The sequence below is a fragment of the Electrophorus electricus genome, chromosome 21, assembly GCF_041902795.1.
Source record: "Electrophorus electricus isolate QZ-2024a chromosome 21, ASM4190279v1, whole genome shotgun sequence".
Taxonomy (NCBI): domain Eukaryota; kingdom Metazoa; phylum Chordata; class Actinopteri; order Gymnotiformes; family Gymnotidae; genus Electrophorus; species Electrophorus electricus.
This window is the reverse complement of record NC_137517.1, coordinates 12,766,788-12,785,000: the sequence shown is the minus strand read 5'-3', so window position 1 is coordinate 12,785,000 and position 18,213 is coordinate 12,766,788.

Genomic DNA, 18,213 nt, shown 5'->3' with positions numbered 1-18,213 from the left:
ACACTATCACTGCATCACTATCACAACATGTATTGTGTGTGTGTTTGCACATATGTACTGATCTGTAAGTGTGAGGAATTTTTCTCCTTCTCTCTGCAGGCTGGTTAACTGCAGTATTACAGATAAAGGTTGTGCTGCTCTGGCTTCAGCTCTGAGGTCAAACCCCTCATCACATCTGAGAGAGCTGAATCTGAACTTCAATAAACCAGGAGACTCAGGAGTGAAGCAGCTCTCTGCTCTACTGGAGGATCCACACTGTAAACTGGAGAAACTACAGTGAGTTACTGACTTTCTCTCTCTCACATACACACAGGCACACACAGACACACACAGTCAATATCCTCTCACTCTCACACGCAAGCACACACACATACACAGCATGAGAGGATGTTGTCAGTATCCTCTCACACACGCTGTCAGTATCCTCACACACACACACACACACACACACACACACACTCAATATCATCACACTCACAGTCAGTATCCTCATGCACACGCGCGCGCACACACACATACCATCAGAATCCTCTCACACACACACACAGTCATTATCCTCTCTCACTGACACACACACACCTTTCCGTAACACCCCTCCCCATACACAAACAACAAAACATGCCCAAAACGTCAACATCTGGAAAGAGCATCTGCCACTACATTTTCTGAACCCTTTTTATGTTTGATGTCAATATTAAACACTTGTTTAATCAGAGACCAACGCATTAAGCATTGATTGGCATTAGCCATATTCTGCAAGAACACGAGCGGATTGTGATCAGTGTATATGGTAATGGGGCCCGGACGACCACCAAGGTACACCTCAAAATGTTGTAACACTAGGAGGAGCGCAAGGGCCTCCTTCTCAGTAGTGCTATAGGCCAGCTGATGTTTCACAAACTTTCTAGAAAAATTACAAATAGGGTGATCTAGACCTTGTGAGTCCTCTTGCAGGAGGACAGCACCGGCTCCACTACCACTGGCATCTACCTCAAGTGTAAAAGGACGAGTAAAATCAGCGGTTGCTAGAACAGGAGTGCTGAATCAGCTTTCACTGAGTCAAATGCATCTTGACAGGGTTGTGACCATTCAAAAGGGGTGGTGTCACAAAGCAAATTTGTGAGGGGTAAAACAACATCAGAGAAGTTCCTACAAAAGCAACGATAAAAACCTGCCATGCCCAAAAAGCGTCGGAGTTGTCTTTTCGTCTCTGGGGCAGGAAAAGACTTGATTGCTTGTACTTTGGCATCAAGAGGAGGCACACTACTACAACCCAACAGTTTCCCCAAGTAGGCAACCTCACTCTTACCAAAATCACATTTTTCAAGATTAAGCACAATGGAGGCTCCAATAGCTTCTTAAAAACAAGATCAAGCAACTGTACATGTTGTTCCCAAGTTTTGGTATACACAACCACATCATCCAAATAGACTTCACAGTTAGGCACGTCACCTAAAATCATAATCATCAAACACCGAAAGGTAGAAGGGCATTTTAAGACCAAAAGGCATTACCGTATATTGTAGGAAACAGTCAGGGGTAGCAAATGCCAAAATGTCAGATGCATGAGAGGTTAATGGAACTTGCTGATATCCCTAAAGTAAATCAAGCTTACTTACAAATCTAGCTGAACCCCATCTTATCCACACAATCCTCCATTCTAGGCATTGGGAAGGAACCAGAAACAATAACTGCATTTATTTTTCTGTAGTCAGTGCAGAAGCCGTATGTGCCATCTGGTTTTAGCACCAGAAAGCATGGGGAACACCAGGCACTAACACTAGGGATAGCAAGATGATTTTCTAACAAATACTTGGTTTCTTGATTTAGCAATGTACATTTCTGGGGATTGGTATGATATGGGTGTTGTCTAATGGGTGAATGAGAATCAACATCAATGTCATGCTGAAGGACAGTCGTACGAGTGGGAACGTCTGAAAATAATGTGAGGTATTTCTGAATGAGACTGCTGATGAAGAGTGCTCTGGGTGAAGGCTTAGACTCCAGGGGCTCATCGTCATTGGAGTTTCCTGATTCCATTTCCAACCCCAAAAGTGGGATCCTCGTGGAGGGACTCCTTCACCTTCATTGAAGGGTACATAAAGCGATCGGAATCCACGTCTGACCGGAGACTACTGTTGTCATAGTCCTCATCCATGCCATAATCCTCATAACTGTCCCGATATTCCGGTTACGTAAAACCCTGCAGATTTACCATTCTGAATTCCAGGAAGGGCAAGCACGATTCCACAGAGTCTGACCATGGATCTCCAGGCCCTCCCTAAATATCCCAGTGGCGCTCTCACCCTCTGCACTGGCATGGAGCATGCCCACTACTATGAAGAGTTCCTTCACATGGGCTGGACTGGGACGGTTACATCACTTCTTTGCCTTTTTCCAGAGGCAGTCTGCAAAGGTGAGTCATTGTATAAACACAGATGTTTAATGAACATGACAAAAATGAAACCAAAACACAAAGTACTGCTCAGTGATGAGACAAAAACACAACAAACAATAAGCAATTTGTGCACGTTGACACAGTGCATATAGGGTCAAACACCGACAAAGACCAACAACTAACCAGGACCTTAAATATACACATTAACAAGGGAGATAACCAGAGACAGGTATGACACATGGGTGGGGTGTGGCAATGAAGACACACACATGTGACGTCAAACAAACAGCGAGGAGTCTAGGAGGAGGGGGCCGTGCCATGACAGTGTATATTTATATATGTGACATCTGCTATAATCTTTGATGTGGGATCCAGTCAGGAGAGTGGAGGGGAGCAAGGTGACTCCCATGATGCTGTGTGCCTGTCACGTCTACAGACCAGAGCATTCCCCATTTCCCAGGCAACCTAGTAACTTCCGGGGTTTTGTCATTCTCTATGGTTCCCTGTCTCCTCCCCTTTGTCTCCCAACTGTTTCTAATTTATCCCTGATTATAGTCTTATAAAAAATAAAACCGTTCCTATGTATCTTGTTTGACAGTTATTGTTTCTCCTCGCTTATGGTTAGCTTTTGTTTCTCCTTGTGCCTTCGTTGATATGTGTTTGATAATATGTCTCTCTTGGTTGTTGGTTAGTTCTCGTCGGTCTTTGTTTCGCTTTGTTTTGGTTAGAGTGTGTTTGTCTTTCATTGTGTTTGTGATAAGAACCTGTGTTACACCTAGCTCCTTGCTCCTGTTTTGTTTGTTTACATCTCATTTGTGCTCTCCCTCTGTGTTTGCCGTCTACGCTGCCTTTCCCGTAAATGCTTACCCGGTATTGCTGTCTGTCTTTGATTTTGTTCAGTGTTTGTTTGTTTATTAAAACTAAGTGTTTCTTTATCCTATTTGTCACGATCGTTTTGGTTTTACTTGTTAGTTCCATTTCACGTAACACGCAAGGTGTCGGCACTTCACACGTGTGTTCCTGTTGTTTTTCTATCCTTTATATTTCATTTTGTTAAAATCATGCTATATGGAGCTGTCTTTAATCGTATTAGCTTTTCAAAGCTTCAAATGTGAAGTTTTACATTCATTTTTGTAGACATTTGTTAATCCCAGTTATCTCACTCTTTCTTGCATTATGCACTGGCTCACCGTATCACTGTATGTGACAGTTTCTCTTTCGAAAGCTTGCCTGAACGTTGGCATATTTTGACAGTTTTCAGTCTGTTCTGCCTTGCTTTCCTTTATGCAGTTTTCCATGCTTGGTTAAATATGTGGGTTCAGAGCTGGAATAAATAATAACATACCCATTAAAGATGCTCCTACATGCTGCAGTGTGTCTTTCCATTTTTTATTTTTGTTCATTTATTTTTTTTGGCAACTAATAAGTTAAAAACAATTTGCAGACACTTCAATACTGAACAAAGCAGAATATCCCGATACATTTTTTGATAGTTTACATCAGTGTCCAGGATACATTCCAAGAACAGATCTTAAGCTTTACAGCATTTGGCAGGCGCTCTTATTCAAAGCAAATTACATTTTAAAGCAAATTCTAGCTGGTTATTCATTAATAGGTCTTTGTTATTGCTGTACATCAAAAAAGCTGTAATATCAATAATATTCAAGAATCTTTCTAAAAGAGCAAGAATTTGCCTCTCAAAAACAAGACATGCCTCTCTTGTCTGCATCAAAATTTATGTTTGTCTTAAAAGTCAAATCCTAAAACCTTAGCCGGTTACTTGTGCACAACCAGAATTTTTGATGCACTTTGTTCCTCACTGCACTAGTGCTCTGCATATGTAAAAATGAAGACCCAGAACATGCAAAGATGTCATCAAAATACAGAATAGTTGTTTTGAGGAATCTAAAATCTATGATTGTCAATATTTGTTTATCACAGCATAATCACAGCTGCTAGCTAGTGTAACTAGTTAAGAGTGCATTTTGACCAATATCTACCTAAAGTAAGCTACTTTGAGTGGTTAACTACCTAACCTAGCTATTTCCTTTACTTAGCTATTTTGTCCTGACATGTTTGAATCAAAACGAAATGAAAATCTTTCCTGATTGTTTGCTGAATCAATTCTTGATGATTCAGGGTAGCTAGCCAACCTAGTGAATTTAGCCACCTGGTCAAAGTGTAAAAGCCATGATTATTAAGGTTGTCTGCCAGATTTAATAAAAAAAAGAAAGAAACAAGTTCACATGAAATGGGCCTTAATGAAGACATTGCTTTAGCCAAAGAAATCTAATCATTTCCAATGTACCATTACAGGAGGAGAAAAAACACCAAAATCTAGGTTGAAGTTTAAGGTAGCATGTTAACTAATCATCGGCATGTGAGTGACTATAACAGCTGATACCTGCTTGTAAAGTGTCCTTGAGTCTGAGAAAGGTGCCATATAAATGTTAATAATAATAATAATAATAATAATAATAATAATAATAGCTAGCAAGATTAAACAAAAAGCATCAGGGAGATGAGGAAGAAAATATGTTACTTGCAGGTTTGTCAGCATGGGGAGATTTACATGTGGGTTCTTATAATGCGCCACATAAAAAAGTGAACAGAGCTTGAATGATGTGATATTGTTAAGGGACTGAGGGGGCAAAACATTCAATTAATATTACAAATACAAGAAATTTTATACACATTTACCGTGTATATGTGAATGGTTTATACATTGAAAAAATGCATCAAAAACAAATAAGATGAACAGTTGCATAGCTCGATAGGCCTAATATATTAATGGACAGAACACAGGAGAACAACCTCTGCGCTTGAGAGGAAATAATATATTTTAACTTACACTAACTGTCAATCAAAAGGTCCAGTAATACACAGTCCAGAAGTACATTTTAGTAATGCTAAAACGAGACAGCCGTGTTTATGTCGTCACACCTGCTGTTTGTGACGTCACAGAAGCAGATATATAAAAAGGCTTAACTGGCGTCATGGCTACCATTTTGACAGAGTGCGCAAACTGGACAAACCAAACTACGAACTACAAGGATATTCAACAATTGTTATTTCACATTTTCCTGTGGATAAATTGGATTATTGTCAGATATAGATTTCTCCGATATCAAAAGTAGGCCTAACTATCCTCTTTAAGGCAAACTAGGAAATGTCTATATGAAAAGAATGCATAAAGGAAATAATTTCCATGTGTTATTTAGATTGAGATGTCGTGTGTTTATATACAAAGCGTATTATTTCTCTTGAAAAGTGCTGGGTTTTGGATTCGTTTCTGATGTCCCTTAAATTCGCATCCCATTTATCATGTATGGCTCGTGCGTTCACTTAAATCAGCGCTTGGTCTAAAAGGAAGAACGTCCACATTTATGGCGTTTGTATACTTGTCGGCATCGAAAAGTATCAGCAATGTAGTTTAAGATATATTTGTAATACAACTTTTGTATTTTGATTAAAATTCATTTTCGTTTCACGAAATATCAGTTGCGCTGCGTTTTGACATTGTGTGAAATTATAGGAGTTTTGAGATTATAATCATGAACGTTTTCAGATTCTGTCATTAGAAACACGATGACTAAAACATGCGTGTTACTTAAATTAACTAATAAATGAAGGAAAGATTGCTTATAGATGAAACATTAACATTTTTACTTTCAAAAAGTGGTGTGGATAAAAATAGCCATTTAGGAATGTTACAATGTCATTTTCAACCGTAGTGACATGTAGCATCCCCATCATAATTTACGCATATGTCCGTGAACAAATTAAAACTGTTACGTGTGTGCTGATCATCTTAAGAGAATATTGAATAGATTAAGAAAAGTGTCATGGCCCGAGTCCTGCAGGGCAAGGAGCAGAACTCACAGACCTCTCTCGTCCCAGACAAACATTTATTAGACACGAAAGATTAGTAATCAATGGTAACTGCACTCATATGTAACAAACCATTGCAGCGATGAATAAAGGGACAGGCAGAAACACACACGAGTACAACCAGTAAACAATGAACAATAACACTAACACGAACGTGTACACATGTACGATGACCGACATCGAACGAAACACACACAGTTTATAGAGGTATAATTTAATATTTATTTGTAAAGTATTAAAAGATTTAATATATTTTCTGGTTTTCCCCAGTGAGATCATCATGAGGGGAATAGGAAGTACAAAGAAGAACTTCTTCTCTGATTTGAAGAGCATCCCAGCTCCACAAAAAAGCCCTACAGAGGCAATGGCCAACCCAAATATTTCTCCTTTTCATTTTGTTAATTCGCAAAGAGGAGGAAGCAGCCACTATTTCCCAGAAATTTCTGGAGTCCCCCAGAGGAAGCCATATAAACCTCAAGTCTCTCAAAACCTGAGGAAATCTGGCACGGGCACAACATTAGCAGCACTGCTGAAGGCCACGGATGGAAAAAATGGTGGAAAGTCAACAGGCAGACTCCTGGGTGAAGGTCAGCGATGCAGCAAAGCTCAATTCCCTTCTCTTGTAGAGCCAGACACCAAAAGCAGTGCTGTGAGTGTGAAGGCTGATCACACTCCACCAGCTCCATCCATCTCAAGGCTACCCGCCCTCCACCCAAAACTGCCTGCTCTCAAACAAAAAAGCCCCAAGCCTGCTGTGACCCTGCATGTCCCCCACAAACATGTCAGGGAAGTCCCAGGAAAGGTGCAGGACAAGGACAGTCAGGTGAACACATTTTACAGCAGGCCAGAAGTGGGTGAGGTCCTTTATCAGGACCTGGAAAGCCTAACATCAGCCCGCCATTTTGCCTCCAAGGTTAAAGCTTCCCGGCACCAGCATGACCTGGGCTGCCACAAACCAATGCTCATCAGGAGGGCGACCTTACATAAGGTAGAGAGCAGAGCTACGTGCCCAGCTCCGCCTGCCCCCTCCCTTGTGCCACAGCGCAACCGTGTGCCCCGGGTGTGCAAGATTGAAGAGAAAACCAAGAGGCAGGACAAGTGCCAGTCTGGCCAGGCTGCCTCTACTTCCCCTGGAGCCAAAGAAACATATGTTGTGAAGATGTATTTCTCTCTGTTGTTAACAGGGAGAAGGAACTGTGGGCTTGACCAGGTGGGAGAACAGACAGGTGAGCATAGGGGACCTCGCGTCAATGGGTTAAAAAAAATGACTTCTTTTGACATTTATTTCACCCTCAAATACTAGAGTATTGAGTTAATTTTCTATTAGGTTCTGTGTATCATTTAGCATTTCATCTGCTAAACTAGAAACTGTATTAAATGATGGCACATCTAAGGATATTTGAGAATGGAGTCTGTAACGAAAACCGCAGCAAAAGAATCAAGAATGTACTAAAGAGATTACATATAACACTCCTAAATTAACCTTATATTTCATAATTAGTGAAGAAACAGTCATTGTAGGCAATAGTCCTGTTCAGATTTGTTTTATTTGTCTGTTGTGTCTCAGCACCTGCTCCAGTGCATGTGAAATGAATGGACTTCACCTGCTCTGTAGATGACCACGGTCAGTTGCTTTACAGCCTCTGTAAGCAACAGAAACCTTCAGGGCCATGTTTGCACATTTGCTCTCCAACCTGAGATTGTCTGACATCCAGCATTCCTGACACTTATTACTTCCTGAGAAAAAAAAATATTTAAATAAATGCAATTTTAAATGTATGCAGAGATGTTGGTCTGTGATATTTCTGGTTCAGTTATCTTGAGTGTGTCTCCATTTCCTGTAGGATGACTAAAGAGAGAACCTCCAGTACAAATGTAAAAATGGGAGTACGTTTGTTGTCTTTCTTCACAACTGCTTCCTCTCCAACATACACATACTTGGGTTCTTTTCTGTCTACTGGACAAATACAACACACATTACATTTACTTTGACTTAAAGCACAAAGTTCCACTTCTGACTCTTGGTCTCTTCTGATTCAGAAAACAACAGTTCTCTTCTGCTGATTGATAATCAGGGAAAGAAAAACTTTTCAGATATGTAATGAGTTATGTTTGACAAAGTCACAAATGACACCAAACATAATTAACCAATGCTGATTTTAAAGACTGCATAGACCTACCGATCAAGTTATGTAAATGACCACATTACTTCCAGTGAGTAAAACCATAAGAAAATAAGTAATTAAGTAATTAATAGATAACTGTATCCAAGCCCCATTTACCACATTAGTACTTAATACTGATTTTTGAAAAAATAAAATAAATATAAGTACAGTAGAAATTGTCCGATCTTGCAGCTGTGAAAGTCAAAGGCTGTCACTCTTTGCTGGTAGTGGAACTGATTTAGCATTATAGGAAAATTCATAGATATAGTAATCATACGTTCTCCATACGTAATCATATGTAAACCAAAGACATAAAATGGTGAGATACTTTTACTGACCACTAAAAGTATCTGATCATTTTATGGCTTTGGTTTACTCCGTTGTCAGTAAGTTATTGGATGGATGAAAAATATTCCTGTGTATTATTTTTTTTTGACATTGTCTTTTGTTGTTGCTTAAAGCTGTAGATGTCTGTACGGTAGAGTATGTACGGTTACACTGTGTAATTCCTTATTCAAGTTTTAAGGATACGTTGAAAGAGTCTGAATGAGTATTGCACAAACTACCTACCAGGAATGTGCATGTGTGTGTGATACCGTTCATCAATAAATGTATCATCTAGAGGTGTTCTTAACAGTGCCCTTTTCAGTTTAGATCCCCTGGTCTGAAATGATATCCATACATGAGCTGCTGCAGCAGATGGAGAAGGAAGACAGTCTGCTCCTTCTGCAACACCACTGTGGTCTATATTCAGAGTCATGACATCACACAGCATTACATTACTAATCAGACAGCTTATTCAGCTTAGACTTGTGAATGTACTCATCCAATATAACTGTACTGAAGGGCACTGTTTAGAAGAATCATACCAGGTCATTACAGGCTTTAAGTGTAATGTAGTGCCACAGGGAAAGGACATTTAATAAACAAACAATGAAGACAAATGGCACTCACATGCAACACCAACACGTAACAGGAACAAAACAGAGACAATAAGCACAAACATGAACATGGGCAATAACTGACAACTAAGCACACACCTACAACAGTTTAAATACAGAGAGACTTAACAAGACTAAAGCAGGTGCAGGTGTGTGCTAAACATGGGTGTGGTTACAAACGAGACAAACAATGAACTCCCACTGTACGTGGCGGACCGTACCACGTGACAGTGAGATGGGAACATTCCGTGACAGTTTTTAAATTGCTTTTAAATGTGAAGGATATTCCATATCAATACATAATACTTTATGGAGCATTAGAATTGGTCTTCACTGGCTTTGAGTGAAGTGAGACATTAACATCTAGGTTGATTCACAAATAGCACATAGAGCTTACTTATGTTTTATGTGTTGACTAATGTTACACTGAACTGATGCTGCCAGTACTTGATCTGCTCGTCATTCTTTTTGTAGACTGAAGATTGCGTTCATGGTTTGACACAGGTAATGCAAAGATGGAGAATAGAGTTAACCGTAATATTATGATACACCCATGATTAGCTGTTTGTTAAAACTGTTGATTTGAATGACAATCAAAAAAAAAAAAAGTATTTATATAGCACTTTTTACAACAGATGTCACAAAGCAGCTTTACAAATGTTCAAGTCCGAGCCCCCAGTGAGCAAGACAAGGGTGACAGTGGTGAGGAAAAACTCCCTAGAGCACGAGGAAGAAACCTTGTAAAGAAGAAAAGGCTCAAAGGGAGGGCCCATCCTCCTCTGGTCAACAATGGTCACCACAATAGTAACAATAAATAAATAAATAAATAAATAAAATTTGTAAATAAGCAATTCATTAGTCCAGTTTTCTAAAAGTCCTAGTCTGGTCCCGATGGTGTGCACGTGTCCAAAACCCATCCCACAAGAGAACGTCCATCAAGGCCAACGGAGAAGTAGTTGGCCTGGGTGGAGGTGTGGTGGGCTACAGCAGGGGGCATCAGGGGTTGGTGGGGGTGAAATACCAAGGGCTAAAGTAAGTGATAGAAAAGATGTGGGGGGGCAAGGCAGCTGTGGTTCCTGTGGTAATCGGAGCACTAGGGGCTGTAACCGCAATACTGGTGAACCCCCAAAACTGGCTCCAGCAAGTACCAGGAACAACAACGGAGCTCTCTGTCCAGAAGAATGAAATCCTGGGAACAGCTAAGATACTAAGACATGCAGGTGTGATGAAGTACTATGACAAAAACGGGGGATGGTTAGAAACAAGGAGGCAGTCACAGTGAACATAGTCAACTAAGATGACTCCACCAGCATGTAGCAGGCCATACCAAGTGTGGGTAGGGGAGTGTACGTTACACAAAATTGAATGATTAATCAATATCAAGAAAGTTTCAAATGTGACATTAGGAGGCGAGGCAGGCTGCAGAGGTGAGCCGTCATTCAAACAAAAACATTTTATTTTGACACGAAGTAAAAAACAAAGGTAAAATACAATGCACACCACAGGGTTAAAAAAAGAGAAAACATAATCTAAACACAATAAGACAGCTGAGTATGGCAGCACACACTCGGTTAAAAACCCACAAGGAATGTCTAACACAAGGAATTTAATACACATGTTAACATCTCTAATGAGGGACAGGTGTAATATGCATCTGACTATCAAGGGTGGGGGCATGGCAATGTAGAGACACACACACACACACACACACACACAATGACGATATTAACATTAACAAAAGTAGTTCTCTCATGGCATCCTTTTTTACGACCAATAACCTCTTAAACGCATAACCACGTCGTAATTACGACCTCCAAACTAGTAATTAGGACTTTCTGAGCAGGGCTGGAAGGCTGCGTTAATTCAGTTCAGTTCAGTAAGCTTTATAGTATTGCCAATTATAGTCTAGTATTATAGTATAGCATTAGCTGCTTGTCAGAACCGCCAATAAAACACAGAGCTAGCTAGCTAACGTTAGCAAACTACCAGCTAAACAAGTTAGCTAGCTAGCAGTTAGCGAGCGCTAGCTAGCTCAATTCGCCAGAATAACCACCAAGTCATCTATACAACAAGCTGTTAGCTAGCGAACTAAGTTAACGTTAGCCAGCAGTTAACTAACTCCTGTTCAAACACTGGGTTTCTCTAGCTTAACCGGTTCATTGGAACCATCTATGAAAAACTGCCTCAAAATACACTAATTGACTAGCTAGCTAGCCAGCCGTCGCAGCAAACAACTTAACAATGTATAGTTTGTTCACCAAAGTTCTCTCAAATGGATTTTGGGGATCTTCTTGAATGTGTGGGCACCTGAAATGCTAATATATTAGATTACTAATATATGACTGATATTTCTTTTCCGTAGGCCTTATACATTCTGCAATCAATAATGACGACATTCAAACATTTATTGCAACATTTTAATAATTAAATATGATTTTCAGCGGATCTGAACAAACACAAGAACTGTAAGACCACACAGCACACGCTTCGCAGTGTTGATGTGCAAGCTTTTTTTTCTTTTTTTGTCTAGCCAACAGATGTCACTCTTCTCTGTTGTCGGATTTCAATGCTCCAATGCATCGAATCTTTTTCGACACAATCAGGAAGAAGCTCTTAAAGCTTCAATGGGGCTTCATCCACCCATCATTACAAAATACGTTAACACAAACGAAGGCTTTGAAACACAGATTCTAATAAACACACCCATTCAAATAAACATGCAATGAACAGCCAAAAACAGAGCATCAGACAGGGTTTATATACATGAACTTAACCAGGTAAGAAAAAGGGGCAGGTGTGGAAAATCAAACGAGGGGCGGACAAACGAAACTATGCAATGGAACTGAAATATACAAGACAGGGAAAACACGGAACATGGAAGCTGGGAGGGACTGATCATAACACTCAGGATGCAACATGCCTTATTACAATTGTTTATAAAAAGTACACATAGTAATACATATGATGCAGAACACATGCCCCTGTGGATCTTACAACAATTCATTTTAACCTCTTTAATTTTAAGGGATAACATTGTATTAATTCAAGTAACATAGTTATGGTACATAATAACTGTGCACCAATAATCAGAAACATTTAACTACAAGTAGCTGACCTTAGACCTGCAATATGAATCCATTGCCTGGTCCTGGTAATCAGACAGTTGTTGTTTTATATTACACCATTCCCAAGGATTATCTGGGTTGCTTTCAAGAGATGTATACTAAATGTATAGTATAGTAGATGTATAGTAAATACATGAAAAAAAAAAATACCCTGCAAAATTGAACAATATTTCTTGCCAGTACCAGACTCAAGGTATAATGTAAGAGTACCAGCAATAACTGCAGGTGGTATCAGGTACAAACAGAAAATAAGTCTTCTGATGATGGGCATTTTTACAAGGGCATACAAAATCACTCAATACATTTTTCAGAAGCAACAAGGCTGATAATAATGAAGATAAGTGGATTTTTTAAAAGATGATTTGTAATCCGTGCCAGGTTCATTTCTATCTGAACTGACATTTGAGTGTGAAGACAAGCTTTTCAAGTTTTTCACATTAGCATAAGTGGGTAGGGACAGTTGTACACATAAGAGAGAAGCCCTGTGCATGTAGTATATTTTTTTAAACCTCAGATACACTACAGGTACATACAAGTATGCAAAATATACTTGCCCATACTTGTAAAGAATTTGTGAGACACAAAAAAAATTCTGATCTCTGTAATAGAAGTTGTTTAACCAATGAATGAACAACAGGGGTGAACAATTATTAATTGCTAAAATATTTGTGACTGTATACTTTTTTGTATTACATTATTATGTTTGTATTATATTATTTGTAATATATTGCTGAAAATGAATCATTATTTTATAGGAGCAAAAGTCTTATACAAGGGGAATAAAGCTGATATACATTTTTATTCTGAATGCATTTATTTATTAGTTTATTTTTTAACTAACAAATGTAATAGGAACCATTAACTTTAGAAGCCCCATTGTTAGTGAAGAGAACAATGAATTGCTGAAAATGAATTAGTATTTTATAGGAGCAAAAGACAGAATCTTCTGAAGGCATTTATTTATTAGTTAATTTTTAACAGCACTAAAGAACATTATGTTAAATGTTAATACCATATGAATCAGACTGAATTGGTTCACACAAATGGTGATTCTTATAGTGGATCATAAATGTATTACAAAGTGAAGTTGACATACTAGAATAAAAAAAATCAGGTGAATCCCAAAACAAGGTAGCCATAAGAAAACAAAGCTCAGCAAGAAAAAGCTGCAGGCCCCAATCCTACACATTTCTCAGAAGGTGGAGACACATCTCACAAGATGTGAGTTTTAATTTAACAAACCCAGAATTTAACGGTAAAAATCACAGCCTGCTTTTTGAACCGCATCAAGCAGTTTAGGTGGGCCCTCAAGATGGTGTGTTCAGTTAAGTGCATAATCTGGGTTTCCTGACCTGCTGTTTATTTACCGCAAGAGGAGCTCGACCAAAGCTAGCTCCCAACAACAAATTTGTCCCTCTACTGCCAGGAAAGTGATTCAAAGATAAAGAGGTAGAGCTTCTTCTTGCAAAAAATTAAGGCCCTCATCCAGTACAACACTTTTACACACGTACATACACAGTTAAAAACCATTCTGGACACTGGACATTCTACACTGAAAAAAATTATTGATGTTTATTACTCCTGTTTAAGAGCTCTGAATACCTGCAGCTCAGTGCTGCAGACCATATGACACCATATCAATAGCAGAGAACAGACTGCATACTTTATACTATAACCATACCTCACATACTTTATCTTCTATTCTGTTTACACATTTCTTTCACTCCTAACTCCCAATATCCTTTGTTATACCATACATTCATATAACTTTAGATTCTTGTATTTTCCTTTTTGTAATTTTTTGTGTCCAATTATAAAAGCATTTTGTTGCAAGTGTCTAACATGGGGAGGCAGCCGTTGTATAAATATAGATGTTTTAATGATCACAAGAAAAATGAAACCAAAAAAATAAGAATTACTCTGAGTGTTAGGACTAAAACACAATGAGCGATAATGGGTTTGTGCATGCAGCGGCAGCTAAAGACATATTGTACATAGGGTCAAAGACCAGCAAAGATCAATAACTACACAGGACCTTAAATGTACACGTTAACAAGGGAGACAACAAGACACAGGTATAACACATGGGAGCGGTGTGGCAACAAAGACACACACACACACACACACACACACACACACACACACACACCCACGACATCAAACAAACATAGGGAGGCGTTTAGGAGGAGGGGCCGTGCCATGACAGAACACCATCCCCCCGCCCCCCCGATCGCGTGTTTCCCGGCGCACCAGCCTATCGGGCCACGGTCCCCAAACCAACACCAAATGGTGAGGTCAGAGGACTGACTGAACCACCATGGGCCAGCATGGAGAGGACAAGGAGAGGAAAACAGGGACCATGACAATGACCCAGAAATAGGCACAGTAACAGGAAGAGGAACAGTCAAAGGGACGCCAAGGGAACAACCTGGTACCATTGAAGGGGATAAGGACAGTGACTGGAACAGATACATGTGAAAGGGGACCAAACAAGCAGCAGGACTGGGGAGTCCAGGAGGAGGTGCTTGCAGCCACCGCTTTTTGGGCAGGTGAGCCAGAGTGCATGCCAGATGATGCACCTGCCTCGGGATAGAGTCCTGGTGATGCTTCCACCTTTCCTGTTTTCAGCTGATGCGAACATGTGGACTCTCACAGATTCACAGGGGTGAAGGCTTAGACTCCTGGGGCTCATCGTCATTGGAGTTTCCTGATTCCATTTCCAACCCCAAAAGTGGGACCCTCGTGGAGGGACTCCTTCAAATTCATTGAAGGATACATAAAGCGGTCAGAATCCACGTCGGCCCGAAGACTACTGTTGTCATAGACCTCATCCATGCCATAATCCCCATAAATGTCCCGATATTCCGATATTCCGGTTACGTAAAACCCTGCAGATTCGCCATCCTAAATTCCAGGAAGGGCAGGCAGGATTCCACAGAGTCTGACCGTGAATCTCCAGACCCTACCTAAATATCCCAGTGGAGCTCTCACCCTCTGCACTGGCATGGAGCATGCCCACTACTATGAAGAGTTCCTCCACATGGGCTGGACTGGGACAGTTACGTCACTTCTTTGCCTTTTTTTTCCAGAGGCAGGATGCAAAGGCGAGTGATTGTATAAACACAGATGTTTAATGAACATGACAACAATGAAACCAAAACACAAAGTACTACTCAGTGATGAGACAAAAACACAACAAGCAATAAGCAGTTTGTGCACGTTGACACAGTGCATATAGGGTCAAACACCGACAAAGACCAACAACTAACCAGGCCCTTAAATATACACATTAACAAGGGAGATAACCAGAGACAGGTATGACACATGGGTGGGGTGTGGCAATGAAGACACACACACGTGACGTCAAACACAGCGAGGAGCCTAGGAGGAGGGGGCCATGCCATGACAGTGTATATTTATATATGTGACATCTGCTATAATCTTTGACTTGGCATCCAGTCAGGAGAGTGGAGGGGAGCAAGGTGACTCCCATGATGCTGTGTGCCTGTCACGTCTACAGACCGGAGCATTCCCCGTTTCCCAGGCAACCTAGTAACTTCCGGGGTTTTGTCATTCTCTATGGTTCCCTGTCTCCTCCCCTTTGTCTCCAACTGTTTCTAATTTATCCCTGATTATAGTCTTATAAAAAAAAAAACGTTCCTACGTATCTTGTTTGACAGTTATTGTTTCTCGTCGCTTATGGTTAGCTTTCGTTTCTCCTTGTGCCTTCGTTGATATATGTTTGATAATATGTCTCTCTTGGTTGTTGGTTAGTTCTCGTCGGTCTTTGTTTCGCTTTGTTTTGGTTAGAGTGTGTTTGTCTTTCATTGTGTTTGTGATAAGAACCTGTGTTACACCTAGCTCCTTGCTCCTGTTTTGTTTGTTTACATCTCATTTGTGCTCTCCCTCTGTGTTTGCCGTCTACGCTGCCTTTCCCGTAAATGCTTACCCGGTATTGCTGTCTGTCTTTGATTTTGTTGAGTATTTGTTTGTTTATTAAAACTAAGTGTTTCTTTATCCTATTTGTCACGATCGTTTTGGTTTTACTTGTTAGTTCCATTTCACGTAACACGCAAGGTGTTGGCACTTCACACGTGTGTTCCTGTTGTTTTTCTATCCTTTATATTTCATTTTGTTAAAATCATGCTATATGGAGCTGTCTTTAATCATATTAGCTTTTCAAAGCTTCAAATGTGAAGTTTTACATTCATTTTTGTAGACATTTGTTAATCCCAGTTATCTCACTCTTTCTTGCATTATGCACTGGCTCACCGTAACACTGTATGTGACATTTTCTCTTTCGAAAGCTTGCCTGAACATTGGCATATTTTGACAGTTTTCAGTCTGTTCTGCCTTGCTTTCCTTTATGCAGTTTTCCATGCTTGGTTAAATATGTGGGTTCAGAGCTGGAATAAATACTAACATACCCATTAAAGATGCTCCTACATGCTGCAGTGTGTCTTTCCATTTTTTATTTTTGTTTATTTATTTTTTTTGGCAACTAATAAGTTAAAAACAATTTGCAGACACTTCAATACTGAATAAAGCAGAATATCCCGATACATTTTTTGATAGTTTACATCAGTGTCCAGGATACATTCCAAGAACAGATCTTAAGCTTTACAGCATTTGGCAGGTGCTCTTATTCAAAGCAAATTACATTTTAAAGCAAATTCTAGCTGGTTATTCATTAATAGGTCTTTGTTATTGCTGTACATCAAAAAAGCTGTAATACCAATAATATACAAGAATCTTTCTAAAAGAGCAAGAATTTGCCTCTCAAAAACAAGACATGCCTCTCTTGTCTGCATCAAAATTTCTGTTTGTCTTAAAAGTCAAATCCTAAAACCTTAGCCGGTTACTTGTGCACAACCAGAATTTTTGATGCACTTTGTTCCTCACTGCACTAGTGCTCTGCACATGTAAAAATAAAGACCCAGAACATGCAAAGATGTCATCAAAATATAGAATAGTTGTTTTGAGGAATCTAAAATCTATGATTGTCAATATTTGTTTATCACAGCATAATCACAGCTGCTAGCTAGTGTAACTAGTTAAGAGTGCATTTTGACCAATATCTACCTAAAGTAAGCTACTTTGAGTGGTTAACTACCTAACCTAGCTATTTCCTTTACTTAGCTATTTTGTCCTGACATGTTTGAATCAAAATGAAATGAAAATCTATCCTGATTGTTTGCTGAATCAATTCTTGATGATTCAGGGTAGCTAGCTAACCTAGTGAATTTAGCCACCTGGTCAAAGTGTAAAAGCCATGATTATTAAGGTTGTCTGCCAGATTTAATTAAAAAAAAGAAAGAAATAAGTTCACATGAAATGGGACTTAATGAAGACATTGCTTTAGCCAAAGAAATCTAATCATTTCCAGTGTACCATTACAGGAGGAGAAAAACACCAAAATCTAGGTTGAAGTTTACGGTAGCATGTTAACTAATCATCGGCATGTGAGTGACTATAACAGCTGATACCTGCCTGTAAAGTGTCCTTGAGTCTGAGAAAGGTGCTATATAAATGTTAATAATAATAATAATAATAATAATAATAATAATAATAATAATAATAGCTAGCAAGATTAAACAAAAAGCATCAGGGAGATGAGGAAGAAAATATGTTACTTGCAGGTTTGTCAGCATGGGGAGATTTACATGTGGGTTCTTATAATGCGCCACATAAAA